This window comes from Coregonus clupeaformis, unplaced genomic scaffold, assembly GCF_020615455.1.
Source record: "Coregonus clupeaformis isolate EN_2021a unplaced genomic scaffold, ASM2061545v1 scaf0314, whole genome shotgun sequence".
NCBI lineage: Eukaryota > Metazoa > Chordata > Actinopteri > Salmoniformes > Salmonidae > Coregonus > Coregonus clupeaformis.
In genome coordinates this window covers 399,000-417,257 of record NW_025533769.1, presented here as the reverse complement: position 1 = coordinate 417,257, position 18,258 = coordinate 399,000, and the positions used below count along the sequence as shown (strand labels likewise).

The 18,258-nt window shown below is 48.4% G+C and overlaps 1 long non-coding RNA gene across 2 annotated transcripts in view; it reads right to left on the bottom strand.

Moving 5' to 3' along the window:
* Nucleotides 1-3,716: 3,716 nt before the first annotated feature.
* The window catches only part of LOC121559835, a 35,006-nt gene continuing 20,464 nt past the window's right edge, over nucleotides 3,717-18,258 (bottom strand). The window contains exons 1-3 of one of the 2 annotated variants that reach the window (XR_006658528.1): nucleotides 4,363-4,428; nucleotides 3,935-4,105; nucleotides 3,717-3,827 (exon numbers count right to left, since the gene is read on the bottom strand). This is a non-coding gene — a long non-coding RNA (uncharacterized LOC121559835). Of the gene's footprint in view, nucleotides 3,828-3,934; nucleotides 4,106-4,362; nucleotides 4,429-18,258 lie in introns of those variants that run through there. The other variant, XR_006658529.1, reaches the window with a different exon arrangement.

Here is an 18,258-nt window from a genome sequence, read left to right as displayed (position 1 = left end):
GAGGGAGAGGTTGTTGTCCTGGCACCACACGGCCAGATCTCTGACCTCCTCCCTATAGGCTGTCTCATCGTTCTCGGTGTTCAGGCCTACCACTGTTGTGTCGTCGGCAAACTTAATGATGGTGTTGGAGTCGTGCCTGGCCATGCAGTCATGGGTGAACAGAGAGTACAGGAGGGGACTGAGCACGCACCCCTGAGGGGCCCCCGTGTTGAGGATCAGTGTGGCAGATGTGTTGTTACCTACCCTTACCACCTGGGGGCGGCCCGTCAGGAAGTCCAGGATCCAGTTGCAGAGGGAGGTGTTTAGTCCCAGGATCCTTAGCTTAGTGATGAGCTTAGAGGGCACTATGGTGTTGAATGCTGAGCTGTAGTCAATGAATAGCATTCTCACGTAGGTGTTCCTCTTGTCCAGGTGGGAAAGGGCAGTGTGGAGTGCAATAGAGATTGCATCATCAGTTCTATATTCAGTTCTAATGTTGGCTTCCTAGTACACTCTGGAATGTTTCCTCCAATCTCCATGTCAAACATACAAAGAGAAGCTATTGAAGTGTAAAGGAGCTGTTGGCTTCCAGGCAAGTGTCTGAGGGAGAGCTGTCTGGCCCATTCGGCTGGACTAGATATTGCATGTATCCAACTCCAGCTCCCTCCAACTTATGCTGGGTGACAGAAAGAAAGCCTGAGAGTCTGATGCACCCATGCGTCAATCTAAGTAACGTAATACAAAAATCCCCATCAAAATCCATCAGTTTAACTTAGAGATTGGCTGCGTCTCAATCCACCGCATCCGCCTATGTCAGCCTTCCGCATCTGCGGTGGAAGGTGGCAGAGCTACAGTGGTGTTTGTCAGACCATGAGACATCCCGAAAATCGCTCTTCTTACGAAAACGTCTGTAGGGTCCGAACGGTTTGACCGACAAACTATTATGACCCAACTATGGAAAGGGGTATTCAAGGCTTGTATTCTCCAATGTATTTTGAGAAGGAGGCGAAGAGAGAGAGGATGCGAGGAGGAATTGAGGAAAGATGAATTGAGAAAGAGACCATTGGCGAGTCTTTAATAACCCTATTTAACCACTATGGTGAGTTCATCGCTCACTTTAACCACTACAGTGCCTTCAGAAAATATTCATACCCCTTGACTTATTAAAAATGCTGTTGTGTTACAGCCTGAATTTAAAATTGATTAAATTGATTTTTTTTTCTCTCACCCATCTACCCACAGTACCCCACAGTGACTAAGTGAAATAATGTTTTTAGGAATTTGAGCAAATTTTTTGAAAATGAAATATATATACGTATATCTAATTTACATAAATATTCACACCCCTGAGTTAATACTTTGTAGAAGGACTTTTGGCAGTGATTACAGCTGTTAGTCTTTCCACACCTGGATTGTGAAACATTTGTCCATTATTCTTTTCAAAATTCTTCAAGCTCTGTTAAATCGGTGGTTGATCATTGCTAGACAACCATTTTCAGGTCTTGCCATAGATGGTCAAGTAGATTTAAGTCAAAACTGTAACTCGGCCACTCAGGGACTGTCTTCTTGGTAAGCAACTCCAGTGTAGATTTGGCCTTGTGTTTTAGGTTATTTTCTTGCTGATAGGTGAATTCATCTCCCAGTGTCTGGTGCAACGGAGACTGAACCAGGTTTTCCTCTAGGATTTTTCCTGTGCTTAGCTCTATTCCGTTTATTTTTTATCCTGAAAAATTCCCCACTCCTTAACGATTACAAGCATACCCATAACATGATGCAGCCACCACTATGCTTGAAAATCTGGAGTTTGGTACTCTGTGATGTGTTGTATTGGATTTGGCCCAAACATAACAAACATAACACTTTGTATTCAGGACAAAAAGTGAATTGCTTTGCCACAGTTTTTGCAGTATTACTTTAGTGCCTTGTTACAAACAGGATGCGTGTTTTGAAATATTTGTTATTATGTACAGGCTTCCTTCTTTTCACTCTGTCAATCAGTTTAGTAACTACGATGTTGTTGATCCATCCTCAGTTTTCTCCTTTCACAGACATTCAACTCTGTAACTGTTTTAATGTCACCATTGGCCTCAGGGTTTTCTTCCTCTCCGGCAACTGAGTTAGGAAGGACACCTATATCTTTGTAGAGACTGTGGGTATTGATACACCATCCAAAGTGTAATTAATAACTTCACCATGCTCAAAGGGATATTTAATACCTGCTTTATTTTATTTTCTTACCCATCTACCAATCAATGCCCTTCTTTGCGAGGCATTGGAAAACCTCCCTGGTCTTTGTGGTTGAATCTGTGTTTGAAATTCACTGCTCGACAGAGGGACCTTACAGATAATCGTACATGTGGGGTACAGAGATTAGGTAGTCTTTCAAAAATGTTCATGTTAATTAAACACTAGTATTTAACACAGAGTTAGTCTATGCAACTTATTATGTGTCAAGGTTAAGCAAATTTTTTTCTCCTGAACTTATTTAGGCTTGCCATAACAAAGGGGTTGAATACTTACTGACTCAATACATTTCAGCTTGAAATCTTTTATTAATTTGTTTTAAAAAATTGAAAAACATATTTCCACTTTGACATTATGGGTTATTGTGTGTAGGCCAGTGACAATAAAATCTTAATTTAATCCATTTTAAATTAATGCTGTAACACAACAAAATGTGGAAAAGGTCAAGGGGTGTGAATACTTTCTGAAGGCACTGTAGTTGGCATCATGACGTTCAGCACGACCATCAACATGATAACTACGAGAGAGCGAGAGATAACTATATCTCACATATCCAGCATCTGTTATAGGAACATGGATAGTCCTGCCATGTTCCTTGGCCTGATGACCTGTGGCCAACACACAATTCTCACGTACACCACCACTAGGATCTCCTCTCTCCCAATACCTGCAGTAGAAACAACAGAGTTAGACTGGCCTCTCTCTCAGAACCTAGAGTATGAACAATGCAGAGAATCAGTCCTACTCCTTACACTGTGGTCAGCGTTATTAGAGCAGTAGTCTCTTGCCTTGGGGTGGTCAGTGTTATTAGAGCAGTAGTATATTACCTTGGGGTGGTCAGTGGTGTGCCGTCCACCCATTTCCAGGTCCCCTCAGTAACAGAGTCAGTCAGACCAATCCAGACATGACTGACTGTTTTAAGCCTATTGATTAATGTCTGTTGTTGTGATAGAAAACAACATTATTAATTATCTCTCTCTCTCTCTCTCTCTCTCTCTCTCTCTCTCTCTCTCTCTCTCTCTCTCTCTCTCTCTCTCTCTCTCTCTCTCTCTCTCTCTCTCTCTCTCTCTCTCTCTCTCTGTCTGTCTGTCTGTCTGTCTGTCTGTCTGTGTCTCTCTCTCTCTCTCTCTCTCTCTCTCTCTCTCTCTCTCTCTCTCTCTCGCTCTCTCTCTCTCTCTCTCTCTCTCTCTCTCTCTCTCTCTCTCTCTCTCTCTCTGTCTCTCTCTCTCTCTCTCTCTCTCTCTCTCTCTGTCTGTCTGTCTGTCTGTCTGTCTGTCTGTCTGTCTGTCTCTCTCTCTCTCTCTCTCTCTCTCTCTCTCTCTCTCTCTCTCTCTCTCTCTCTCTCTCTCTCTCTCTCTCTCTCTCTCTCTCTCTCTCTCTCTCTCTCTCTCTCTCTCTCTCTCTCTCTCTCTCTCTCTCTCTCTCTCTCTCTCTCTCTCTCTCTCTCTCTCTCTCTCTCACCTGTTCCTTATCACTGTTTATGATGACCAGGTCTGCTCCTCTCTCCAGACAGTCCTGTCTGCTCTCCCTCCAGGTTTTAGTCTCAGTAGAGATGAAGTACCAACTGGATCCAAACTTCTGCCAGCCTTCAGGATAGGTTTGTTCTACAAGACAAACACATGAATTTCCATCTTATTATTCTGCACCTATTATTGAAGAATACAAACACAAGTGAGACGTGATGTTATGATCATTTATTAGGTGAACTCACTCAGATTAGAGAACTTTCTCTTGAGATCATCTCTCTCCTTTTGTATCTGGTCTCTCTCTTTAGTCAGGTTGTTGTAACTGGTCTGTAGCTGGTCTCTCTCTTTAGTCAGGTTGTTGTAACTGGTCTGTAGCTGGTCTCTCTCTGCAGTCACTTTGGTGATGCCTCTGTTATCTAGAAAGGATTGATACATATACTGTAGCTACTGGTGAAAAGGCAATTTCTTACTTCTACTGTAATTGGCAGGTGTTAAAAACTGAAGGTCTATACAGTCTGCTAAAAGTGGACAGAATATCTGGGATGTGTTTTGTTAGTTCCTTGAACATGTCTAACAGAGGAGAAATTTAGTTACACAGATAACAACATTCATCTGAATTTGGGACCTTGTGAAAGTCTGATATAGTGTAATGATTAGATAACAATACACTCACAGACTGGTCTCAGGGAGATGTTGAGAGTGACTTGTAGAACACACAGCATCCCAAAACTCACAGCAACCATCCTGTAGAGTCTTCTCCCTGGATCCTCATGTCCTGAGGAAAGACACTCTAATGTGAGAACACACTTACACAACGTACCCATTCACACATACCCACACACGCACACTCACACACACAAACAAACACACGTAGAAGAGGGTGGGGTTTGTACATGACCAGCTACAAGAGGACTGTTTCTCAATGCTGTTTTAGAGGAGGTTACCATATCAGTATGACATGTTAGAAGCACATAATTACATTAATACATCAAAAACACTGAACACATACAGCTATTTGCATATTTACATTCAAGGTAAAATCATTATAAAAAACTTTCACGGGGACTTGCTATGAATTAGCATTTTTCAGTGTTTTTGTGTCATGTGTAAGTCTTTGTCTTTGTTTGTGTGTGTGTGTGTGTGTGTGTGTGTGTGCGTGTGTGTGTGTGTGTGTATGTGTCTGTATGTGTCAGACCTGAGATATCTATAGTTTTAATTATACTTTGTGGAAAGTAACTACAGTGAGGAAAAAAAGTATTTGATCCCCTGTTGGTTTTGTACGTTTGCCCACTGACAAAGACATGATCAGTCTATAATTTTAATGGTAGGTTTATTTGAACAGTGAGAGACAGAATAACAACAAAAAAATCCATAAAAACGCATGTCAAAAATGTTATAAATTGATTAGCATTTTAATGAGGGAAATAAGTATTTGACCCCTCTGCAAAACATGACTTAGTACTTGGTGGCAAAACCCTTGTTGGCAATCACAGAGGTCAGATGTTTCTTGTAGTTGGCCACCAGGTTTGCACACATCTCAGGAGGGATTTTGTTCCACTCCTCTTTGCAGATCTTCTCCAAGTCATTAAGGTTTCGAGGCTGACGTTTGGCAACTCAAACCTTCAGCTCCCTCCACAGATTTTCTATGGGATTAAGGTCTGGAGACTGGCCTGTCCACTCCAAGACCTTAATGTGCTTCTTCTTGAGCCACTCCTTTGTTGCCTTGGCCGTGTGTTTTGGGTCATTGTCATGCTGGAATACCCATCCACAACCCATTTTCAATGCCCTGGCTGAGTGAAGGAGGTTCTCACCCAAGATTTCACGGTACATTGCCCCGTCCATCGTCCCTTTGATGCGGTGAAGTTGTCCTGTCCCCTTAGCAGAAAAACACCCCCAAAGCACAATGTTTCCACCTCCATGTTTGACGGTGGGGATGGTGTTCTTGGGGGACCTTGCGGGCGCTGCAGGATTTCAGTCCTTCACGGCGTAGTGTTACCAAATGTTTTCTTGATGACTATGGTCCCAGCTGCCTTGAGATCCTCCCGTGTAGTTCTGGGCTGATTCCTCACCGTTCTCATGATCATTGCAACTCCACGACGTGAGATCTTGCATGGAGCCCCAGGCCGAGGGAGATTGACAGTTATTTTGTGTTTCTTCCATTTGCGAATAATCGCAACAACTGATGTTGTCAGGGTTGAGTGTAGAGGGAACGTGGAATCACACGCAGGACACAGAGATTCAAAAAACAGATGTCTTTAGTGAAGTCCGACAGTACAAGCCAACACGGCAACAGGCCACAGGCGAAACATACGCACACTGGAATATCCAAAGTAAAATGCGCACAACGTGCAGGACTCTCTCAAACAAAACGAAATACAGAGAGCACAGAACAGCGGACCAACATCTACACGTGACATCGAACAATTACACACAACACCTGACCAAACACAAGAGAACTAAATAGGATGCCTAATGAACACTTAACAATGAACAGGTGTAACAAACAGACAAAACCAATCAAACATTAAACATCGAACGCTGGCAGCTAGTACTCCGGAGACGACGACCGCCGAAGCCTGCCCGAACAAGGAGAAGGAGCCGCCTCGGCCGAAACCGTGACAGTACCCCCCCCCTTGACGCGCGGCTCCAGCCGTGCGCCGACCCCGGCCTCGGGGACGACCAGGAGGATGCGGAGCAGGGCGCGTAGGATGACCACGATGGAACTCGGTCAGAAGAGACGGGTCTAGGATGTCCCTCCTCGGCACCCAGCACTGCTCCTCCGGGCCGTACCCCTCCCACTCCACGAGATATTGGAGACCCCCCATCCGGCTTCTCGAATCAAGGATGGCCCGAACAGTGTACGCCGGAGCCCCCTCGATGTCCAACGGGGGCGGAGGAGTCTCTTCTATCTCAAAGTCCTGGAGTGGACCAGCTACCACCGGCCTGAGGAGAGACACATGGAACGAGGGGTTAATATTCTTGTAATCAATGGGCAGTTGTAACCTGTAACACACCTCGTTCAATCTCCTCAGGACTTTAAAAGGCCCCACAAACCGCCGACCCAGCTTCCGGCAGGGCAGGCGGAGGGGCAGGTTTCTGGTTGAGAGCCAGACTCGATCTCCAGGTGCGTACACTGGCCCCTCACTGCGGTGGAGATCGGCGCTCGTCTTCTGTCGACGGATGGCTCGCTGCAGATGGACGTGTGCAGCGTTCCACGTCTCCTCCGAGCGCCGCACCCACTCATCCACCGCAGGGGCCTCGATCTGGCTCTGATGCCAAGGTGCCAGAACCGGCTGGTACCCTAACACACACTGGAAAGGGGTTAGTTTAGTGGAGGAGTGGCAGAGAGAGTTCTGTGCCATCTCGGCCCAGGGCACATATCTCGCCCACTCCTCCGGCCGGCCCTGGCAATATGACCTCAGAAACCTACCCACATCCTGGTTGACACGTTCGACCTGCCCATTACTCTCCGGGTGGTAACCCGAGGTAAGGCTCACCGAAACCCCCAACCGTTCCATAAACTTTCTCCAGACTCTGGAGGTAAACTGGGGGCCTCGATCAGACACTATATCCTCGGGTACCCCGTAATGCCGGAAGACGTGAGTAAATAGAGCCTCAGCGGTCTGTAGGGCAGTAGGAAGACCCGGCATGGGAAGGAGACGACAGGCCTTCGAGAACCGATCCACAACGACCAGGATGGTGGTATTCCCCTGTGAGGAGGGAAGGTCGGTAACAAAATCCACCGAGAGGTGAGACCAGGGTCGTTGTGGAACAGGCAGGGGTTGTAACTTACCCCTGGGCAAGTGTCTGGGCGCCTTACACTGGGCACACACTGAGCAGGAGGAGACATAAATCCTCACATCCCTGGCTAACGTTGGCCACCAGTACTTTGTGCTAAGGCAGTGCACCGTCCGGCCAATACCTGGATGCCCAGAGGAGGGTGACGTGTGAGCCCAATAAATAAGCCGATCCCGGACCTCGAACGGGACGTACGTCCGACCCACCGGACACTGTGGAGGGCTAGGGTCGGTGCGTAATGCCCGCTCGATCTCCGCATCGACCTCCCATACCACCGGTGCAACCAGACAAGACTTAGGTAGTATGGGAGTGGGCTCCACGCACCTCTCCTCCGTGTCATACCACCGAGACAGGGCATCTGCCTTCCCGTTCTGGGACCCAGGGATGTAAGTGATCTTAAACACGAACCGGGCTAGAAACATAGTCCACCGAGCCTGGCGAGGATTCAGTCTCCTAGCTGCCGAATGTATTCCAGGTTACGGTGGTCAGTCAGAATGAGAAAAGGGTGTTGAGCCCCCTCAAGCCAATGCCTCCACACCTTTAGGGCCTGTACCACGGCTAACAGCTCCCTGTCCCCTACGTCATAATTATGCTCCGCCGGACTGAGCTTTTTCGAATAAAAGGCACAGAGGCGGAGTTTAGGTGGTGTGCCGGACCGTTGTGAGAGAACAGCCCCGATACCGGCTTCAGACGCGTCCACCTCCACTTGGAATGGTAAAGTGGGATCCGGGTGCGCCAGCACTGGAGCCGAGGTAAACAGGTCCTTCAGTCTCCCAAAAGGACTGTCCGCCTCAGCTGACCACCGCAAGCGCACTGGACCCCCCTTCAGAAGGGACGTTATGGGAGCTGCCACCTGTCCAAAACCCCGGATAAACCTCCGGTAGTAATTCGCAAAACCCAAGAACTGCTGCACCTCTTTAACCGTGGTTGGGGTTTGCCAATTACGCACGGCTGACACACGGTCAACCTCCATCCTCACCCCTGACGCAGACAACTGATAACCCAAAAAGGAGACCGACTCCTGGTAGAACAGACATTTCTCGGCTTTGACATACAGGTCATGCTCCAACAACCTCCTCAATACTCTGCACACCAGGGCTACATGTTCGGCCCGGGTAGAACTGTACACCAGAATATCGTCTATGTACACCACTACTCCCTGCCCCTGCATGTCCCGGAAAATCTCATCTACAAAGGATTGGAAGACTGATGGAGCATTCATTAACCCGTATGGCATGACGAGATACTCGTAATGACCGGAGGTAGTACTAAATGCTGTCTTCCATTCATCGCCCTCTCTAATGCGCACCAAGTTATATGCGCTCCTGAGGTCCAATTTTGTGAAGAACCGTGCACCGTGTAATGACGCCGTCATAGTCGCAATCAGCGGAAGTGGATAACTATATTTCAGAGTAACCTGATTTAGACCGCGGTAATCAATACACGGGCGCAAACCTCCATCCTTTTTCTTCACAAAAAAGAAGCTCGAGGACGCGGGTGAAGTGGAGGGCCGTATGTATCCCTGTCTCAGAGACTCGGCAATGTATGTCTCCATTGCCCTCTTCTCCTCCTGTGACAATGGATACACATGGCTCCGCGGGAGCGCAGCTCCTGCCTGGAGGTCTATCGCACAATCCCCCTGTCTATGAGGTGGCAACCGTGCCGCTCTTGTCTTGCTAAACACGAGTGCCAAATCCTCATACTCGGGGGGAATGTGCAATGCGGGCATCTGGTTCGGACTCTCCACCGAGGTCGCCCCTACGGAAACACCCAGACATAGCCCCTCACACTGAGCAGACCACCCTTTAAGAGCCCTCTCTCGCCACGAAATAGTAGGATCATGGGTAATCAACCAGGGAAGCCCCAGTACCACCGGATACGCAGGAGAGTCGATCAGATAGAGCTGAATCGTCTCCTCATGACCCCCCTGCATCTCCATCCTAAGTGGCGCTGTGACCTCCCTAGTCAACCCGGATCCTAACGGACGACTATCTAGGGCATGTACAGGGAAAGGATTATTTACCGGAAGGAGGGGAATCCCTAACTCTACACAGAATTTGCGATCTACAAAATTCCCAGCTGCGCCTGAATCTACTAGCGCCTTATGCTGGGAACAAGGTGCAACCTGTGGAAAACAAACAGGTATGGTTATGTGTACGACAGAAAGCTCTGGGTAAGTGGGGCGCCTACTCACCTGGGAGGACTCCCCAATGTGTGGCCTGCCTTCTCCTCCACCAGGGGACCCTCCCCAGCACCTAGCCGCGGTGTGCCCTCCACGGCCACAGTTGGTGCAGGGGACGGCCCCCCTCGGGCTCCTTCTTCTCCTTCCTCTAGCGCCAGCACCTCCGAGCTCCATCGGGCTCGGCTCGGAGGTGCTGGAGGGTGGAATGGGCGACCCCCACCTGGGACGTCCGCGGGTAGCGAGCAGGGTGTCCAGCCGAATGGCCATGTCAACCAACTGGTCAAATGAAAGCGTGGTATCCCTGCACGCGAACTCTCTGCGGACGTCCTCCCGGAGGCTGCAGCGGAAGTGGTCTATGAGTGCCCGCTCATTCCACCCTGCATCTGCCGCTAGAGTCCGGAACTCCAGTGCAAACTCCTGAGCGCTCCTCATCCCCTGCCGGAGGTAGAATAGACGCTCCCCCGCCGCCTTCCCCTCTGGTGGATGGTCGAACACTGCACGGAAGCGGCGGGAGAACTCCGCATAGGTGATAGTAGCGGCGTCTATTCTCCTCCATTCGGCGTTGGCCCACTCCAACGCCTTGCCGGTGAGACAGGAGATGAGGCGGGAAACGCTCGTGTCCCGAGGGCGCCGGGTGTACGGTGGCGAGGTAGAGTTCAACTTGTAACAGGAACCCCTGACACCCGGCAGCGGTGCCGTCATACGCCCTCGGGAGCGAGAGCCGAATGCCACTGGGTTCCGGAAGTTGGACGGGCGGGCTGACCGATGGTGATGGTGCGGTAGGTGGGGGTGTGGGTACCCCGCTGGTCTCCCATCGATGGAGGGTGTTCATCACTCGGTCCAGGGCGTGCCGATTTGGTTGATTCTGTCCTCCTGACCACGAAGGCGCTCCTCAATGATCTCAGTGAGTGCGGGTGCTCCTGCTGATTCCATAGAGATGGTGTGTAATTCTGTCAGGGTTGAGTGTAGAGGGAACGTGGAATCACACGCAGGACACAGAGATTCAAAAAACAGATGTCTTTAGTGAAGTCCGACAGTACAAGCCAACACGGCAACAGGCCACAGGCGAAACATACGCACACTGGAATATCCAAAGTAAAATGCGCACAACGTGCAGGACTCTCTCAAACAAAATGAAATACAGAGAGCACAGAACAGCGGAACAACATCTACACGTGACATCGAACAATTACACACAACACCTGACCAAACACAAGAGAACTAAATAGGATGCCTAATGAACACTTAACAATGAACAGGTGTAACAAACAGACAAAACCAATCAAACATGAAACATCGAACGCTGGCAGCTAGTACTCCGGAGATGACGACCGCCGAAGCCTGCCCGAAGAAGGAGAAGGAGCCGCCTCGGCCGAAACCGTGACAGATGTCACCTTCTCACCAAGCTGCTTGGCGATGGTCTTGTAGCCCATTCCAGCCTTGTGTAGGTCTACAATCTTGTCCCTGACATCCTTGGAGAGCTCTTTGGTCTTGGCCATGGTGGAGAGTTTGGAATCTGATTGATTGATTGCTTCTGTGGACAGGTGTCTTTTATACAGGTAACAAACTGAGATTAGGAGCACTCCCTTTAAGAGTGTGCTCCTTATCTCAGCTCGTTACCTGTATAAAAGACACCTGGGAAACAGAAATCTTTCTGATTGAGAGGGTGTCAAACACTTATTTCCCTCATTAAAATGCAAATCAATTTCTAACATTTTTGACATGCGTTTTTCTGGATTTTTTTGTTGTTATTCTGTCTCTCACTGTTCAAATAAACGTACCATTAAAATTATAGACTGATCATTTCTTTGTCAGTGGGCAAACATACACAATCAGCAGGGGATCAAATACTTGTTTCCCTCACTGTATTTTTCCGGGGGAAGAAATAGTTTATTTGGAGGTCACTACAACAGTTTATATACAGATCCCAAAAAATGACAACTCTTTAAAACTATTTGAAAACAGATCTGAGAAAGCAACCACTCAGTCGGGGTCTCAACTTAGTAGAGAATACACAATGTGAATACACAATGGGCAATTTGGAAATTTGGTTGTGCATCAGCAGTTTTTCTCTTGTTACGTCAGTCACTCTACTAGCCTTGTCTGCTAACAATTTTTAGATTGTCAGTTAGTCTAGCCAGCTATCTAAACTCTTTGCAATCATGGCCGAATACCGACCGGGCACATAGGATATGTTCCCAGGGGCCCTGGCCTCCCGGGGGACCCCATTTACTTATTTTGTCACTCTCACTCATATATCATTAACATGTCATAAGTCTTGACAAAATGTGTAGAATTGCAGGAAATGTGCTTTAAAAATGCAAAAATGTCTCTCTAGTCCATGGCAAAATGGTTAGAATTGCAGAAAGCTTGCTTTACACGGCAACATTTTCTCTACTCCTTATGGCAAAATGTGTAAAATTTCAGGAAATTAACCCCTCTCTCCCCGGGTCACCCCCCTCTCATGCTCACTTTTTGTACCCGAGCGCTGAGACAAAACAGCTCCTATCCCAGCCCCGGACGCATCTACCTCTACTATGAATGCCAAGGAGGGATCAGGATGCGCCAGCACGGGAGCCGAGGTTAACAGAGCCTTCAGGTGACCAAAAGCCCTGTCTGCCCCAGCTGACCACTGCAGTCGCACTGGTCCCCCTTTCAGCAAGGAGGTAATGGGAGCCGCTACCTGACCAAAGCCCCGGATAAACCTCCGGTAGTAGTTGGCAAACCCTAAGAACCGCTTCACCTCCTTTACCGTGGTTGGAGTCGGCCAATTACGCACGGCTGCAATGCGGTCATTCTCCATCTCAACCCCTGACGCAGACAGGTGGTACCCTAGGAAGGAGATGGTCTGTTGGAAGAACAGACATTTCTCAGCCTTGACGTACACGTCATGCTCCAACAGTCGACCAAGCACTTTGCGGACCAGGGACACATGCTCTGCGCATGTAGCGGAGTATATTAGAATGTAATCTATATACACCACTACACCCTGCCCGTGCAGGTCCCTGAAAATCTCATCAACAAAGGATTGGAAGACTGCAGGAGCATTCATCAACCCGTATGGCATGACGAGGTACTCATAGTGCCCAGAGGTGGTACTAAATGCCATCTTCCACTCATCCCCCTCCCGGATACGCACCAGGTTGTAAGCGCTCCTGAGATCAAATTTGGTGAAGAAGTGCGCCCCATGCAATGACTCTGTCACACTGGCTATAAGAGGCAGTGGGTAACTGTACTTTACAGTGATCTGATTAAGAACTCGATAGTCAATGCACGGGCGTAAACCTCCATCCTTCTTCACAAAAAAGAAACTCGAGGAGGCAGGTGAAGTGGAAGACCGAATGTATCCCTGTCCCAGAGATTCGGAGACATATGTTTCCATAGCCATAGTGGAGACCTGGTTTGGACTTTCCACTGTGGTTGCACCTATGGAAACACCTACACACCTCCTTGAGCACTGACGTGACCATCCCTTGAGAGCCCTCTGTTGCCACGAAATAGTGGGGTCATGAGCGGCCAACCAGGGAAGCCCCAACACCACAGGAAACGCAGGAGAATCGATCAGGAAGAGACTAATTCTCTCCTCATGACCCTCCTGCGTTTTCAGGCATAGTGGATCTGTGACCTCCCTGATCAGACCCTACCCTAAAGGACGACTATCTAAGGCATGTACAGGGAAGGGCACATCAACAGGATCAACAGGGATCCCTAATCGACAGGAAAATGAACAGTCAATAAAGTTCCCAGCTGCTCCTGAATCTACTAGTAACTTATGATGGGAATGCGGGGAAAACTCAGGAAATTCTATGCTTAACCACATGTGCGTAACAGGGAGCTCTGGGTGAGTCAGGTGCCTACTCACCTGGGATGATCCACCAGTGCCCTGCCTGCTGCCTCGACTCCCTGGGGAACCCCCCAGCAGTGTGCCCTCTGCTGCCACAGTTGGTGCAGGAAACGGCCCCCCCTCCGGTCACCCTAGGGGCAGCACCTCCGAGCTCCATAGGTGTAGACATGGAACGGACAGAACCAAATTCGAGCATCCTCGGGTGGCCAACAGGTTATCCAGCCGGATGGATAAATCCACCAGCTTGTCGAGGGTGAGGGTGGTGCCCCTGCAGGCCAGCTCCCGACAAACGTCCTCACGGAGACTGCACCGGTAATGGTCGATCAGGGCCCTCTCGTTCCATCCCGCGCCATCCCCAGCCAGGGTCCTGAAGTCCAGGGCGAAGTCCTGTGCGCTCCTCATCCCCTGTCTGAGCTGGAACAAGCGTTCCCCCGCCGCTCTCCCCTCCGGTGGATGATCGAATACCGCCCGGAAGCGGCGGGTGAAGTCCTCGTAGCGAACCAACGTAGCGTCTATTCCTCCTTATTCGGCGTTGGCCCACTCCAGCGCTTTCCCCGACAGACAGGAGATGAGGGCGGACACGTTCTCGTATCCCGAGGGAGCCGGGTGGACGGTCGCCAGGTAGAGCTCCACCTGGAGCAGGAACCCCTGGCACCCGGCAGCCCTCCCTTCATATGCCCTCGGGAGCGAGAGCCGAATCCCACTGGGTCCAGGTAACGGAGGGGTGGACAGCGGTGTGGGTGGAGGTGAAGTAGATAGGGGTGTGGGATAACCCCCCTCTCCTATCGCTCCATCGTGTGCAGCACGCGATCCATGGCTGTGCCAAGCTTGTGTAGCATCGTCGCGTGCTGCTGGACGCGCTCCTCCACCGGTAACGGAGGACTGGATGCACCTGCTGACTCCATAGTAGGTGCATGTTTCTGTCAGGGTGTCAGTGTAGCGGGAGGACGGAGTCTGGTGCAGGACACAGAACTGAGTAAAAACATACTTTACTCTAAAAAGGAAATAGGACATCACTTTCCACGCAGCGAAAACACACCAGCTCACAGACGTCTGACACGAAACATAAAACAAACACGCACAAAATCATGAGGGAACCAGAGGGTTAAACAGGGAACTGATGACAACATAATGGGAACCAGGTGTGTACAATACAGACAAAACAAATGGGAAAAGAAACATGGATTGGTGGCAGCTAGAAGACCGGTGACGACGAACGCCGAAACCTGCCCGAGCAAGGAGGAGGGGCAGCCTCGGCTGAATTCGTGACATCATCTCAATCATTTTCATGGGAATATGCATTTAGATCTTCTTGAATTACTGTTTTGTGAGGTAATCAACCCTGATGGTGTTAACATCGTGGTCCTCTGTAGCTCAGCTGGTTGAGCACGGCGCTTGTAACGCCAAGGTAGTGGGTTCGATCCCCGGGACCACCCATGCACAAAAAATTTATGCACGCATGACTGTAAGTCGCTTTGGATAAAAGCGTCTGCTAAATGGCATATTATATTATTATTATTATTATTATAACATAACTATTAGCCTTTCTTGTAGGCCTATTTTGTTTCAATCAAAGCATATATCCTGCCTACAGTGCTGTTGAGTTCTTCAGATAAGAAATGACTGAGGAGGTGTTTTTGGTGTAACATATTAAATCAAATCAAATCAAATTGTATTTGTCACATACACGTGTTTAGCAGATGTTATAGCGGGTGTAGCGAAATGCTTGTGCTTCTATCTCCGACAGTGCAGTAATATCTAACAAGTAATATCTAACAATTTCACAACATATACCTAAAACACACAAAACTAGTAAGGAATGGGATTTAAGAATATATACACATATATGGACAAGCAATGACAGACTAAGATACAGTAGAATATTATAGAATAGAATACAGTATATACATATGAGATGAGTAGTGCAAGATATGTAAACATTATAAAAGTGACTAGTGTTCAATTTCTTAAAGTGGCCAGTGATTTCAATAGGCAGCAGCAGCCTCTAATGTGCTAGTGATGGCTATTTAACAGTCTGATGGCCTTGAGATAGAAGCTGTTTTTCATTCTCTCGGTCCCAGCATTGATGCACCTGTACTGACCTCGCCTTCTGGATGATAGCGAGGTGAACAGGCAGTGGCTCGGGTGGTTGATGTCATTGATGATCTTTTTGGCCTTCCTGTGACATCGGGTGCTGTATGTGTCTTGGAGGGCGGGTAGTTTACCCCCGGTAATGCGTTCGGCAGACCGCACCACCCTCTGGAGAGCCCTGCGGTTGCGGGCGGTGCAGTTGCCGTACCAGGCGGTGATACAGCCCGACAGGATGCTCTCAATTGTTCATCTGTAAAGGTTTGTGAGGGTTTTAGGTGCTAAGCCGAATTTCTTCAGCCTCCTGAGGTTGAAGAGGCTCTGTTTCTCCTTCTTCACCACACTGTCTGCGTGGGTGGACCATTTAAGTTTGTCGGTGATGTGTACGCCAAGGAACTTGAAGCTTTCCACCTTCTCCACTGCGGTCCCATCGATGAGGAGTGGCGGGTGCACCCTCTGCTGTTTCCTGAAGTCCACGATCATCTCCTTTGTTTTGTTAATGTTGAGTGAGAGGTTATTTTCCTGGCACCACACTCCCAGAGCCCTCACCTCCTCCCTGTAGGCGGTGTCATCATTGTTGGTAACCAAGCCTACTACTGTTGTGTCGTCTGCAAACTTGATGATTGAGTTGGAGGCATGCTTGGCCACGCAGTCATGGGTGAACAGGGAGTACAGGAGGGGGCTGAGCACGCACCCTTGTGGGGCCCCAGTGTTGAGGATCAGCGAAGTGGAGATGTTGTTTCCTACCTTCACCACCTGGGGGCGGCACGTCAGGAAGTCCAGGACCCAGTTGCACAGGGCAGGGTTCAGACCCAGGGCCTCAAGGTTAATGATGAGCTTGGAGGGTACTATGGTGTTGAATGCTGAGCTATAGTCAATGAACAGCATTCTTACATAGGTATTCCTCTTGTCCAGATGGGATAGGGCAGTTTGCTGTGTGATGGCGATTGCATCGTCTGTGGATCTATTGGGGCGTTAAGCAAATTGGAGTGGGTCTAGGGTGACAGGTAAGCTAGAGGTGATATGATCCTTGACTAGTCTCTCAAAGCACTTCATGATGACAGAGGTGAGTGCTACAGGGCGATAGTCATTTAGTTCAGTTTTCTTTGCTTTCTCGGGTACAGGAACAATGGTGGCCATCTTGAAGCATGTGGGAACAGCAGACTGGGAAAGGGAGAGATTGAATATGTCCGTAAACACACCAGCCAGCTGGTCTGCGCATGCTCTGAGGACGTGGCTAGGGATGCCGTCTGGGCCGGCAGCCTTGTGGGGGTTAACATGCTTAAATGTCTTAATCACATCGGCCACGGAGAAGGAGAGGCCACAGTCCTTGTTAGTGGGCCTCGTCAGTGGCACTGTGTTATCCTCAAAAAGGGCAAAGAAGGTGTTTAGCTTGTCTGGAAGCAAGACGTCGGTGTCGTGGCTGGTTTTTATAGACCTACTATGCTACAGGACAGTGCTTATAGAAAGTCTACACCCCCTTGATATTTTTTTCCACATTTTGCTGCCTTAAAATGACATCTTCAAAGGGTTTAATTCGATTTCTTTTCTACAGATCTACACAACATACTGCACATTTTCTAAGTGAAAGAAAGTTAGAGAACAAAGAAAACTGAAATATCATAATTGGATACGTCTCCACCCCTCTGAGTTAATACTTGGTGGAAGTACCTTTTGCTGCAATTACAGCTGTGAATCATTCGAAATCGGTATGTTTTCTTGCGTCACTATGAGTAAACATTAGTTGTGGCTCTTCCACAGTATTGAGTCACTTCCACAAGTCCATTTCCTCCTACACTGAACTTTTAAAAAAGTAAATGATGCTTCTATTTATCTGAAACCCACAGCATGGATGATTCAGCGATGCTTTGATTTCGTAACAGTGATGTACACATGATCCTGCTTGTTGTTCCCATCTTCTGACAGATCTCTTTGTCCTTTGTCTTCTTTCTGTTTTCACTCAACAACTGTAGTTTAGACATGTTTGTGATCTAACTAACCCACAATCCTAATATTTGTGTAAACACTTCACAGTTGTGTTCTGTGTGTGTAACTGAGTAGACTGACACCCCCTTTCATTGATCCACAATCCATAGGTAAGGCTGTACAGTGAAATACAAGTATGCCCAGAGTCGTGGCTGAACAAGTACATGGTAAATATGAATCCAGCAGTTTTTTCTATACACCGGCAGGACAGAACGGTGGCGGCGGAAAACTGAAATCTGTTTTACCTCATTTCTACCAGCACGTCACCTGTGCAACTGAAAGTGAAAAAAACTCTAAATCACCTTTACTCCACACACAGAGACACATACAAAGCTCTTCCTTGCCCTCCATTTGGCAAATCTGACCATAACTCTATCCTCCTGATTCTTGCCTACAAGCAAAAACTAAAACAGGAAGTACCAATGATGCGCTCAATACAGAAGTGGTGCAATGAAGTGAATGTTAAGCTACAGGACTGTTTCTCTACAACAGACTGGAATATGTTCTGGTATTCATCCTATGGCATTGAAGAATTTACCACATCCGTAACCGGCATCATTAATAAGTGCATCGACGACATCTTCCCCACAGTGACCAGACGTACATATCCCAACCAGAAGCCATGGATTACAGGCAATATCGGCAGTGAGCTAAGGGCTAGAGCTGCCACT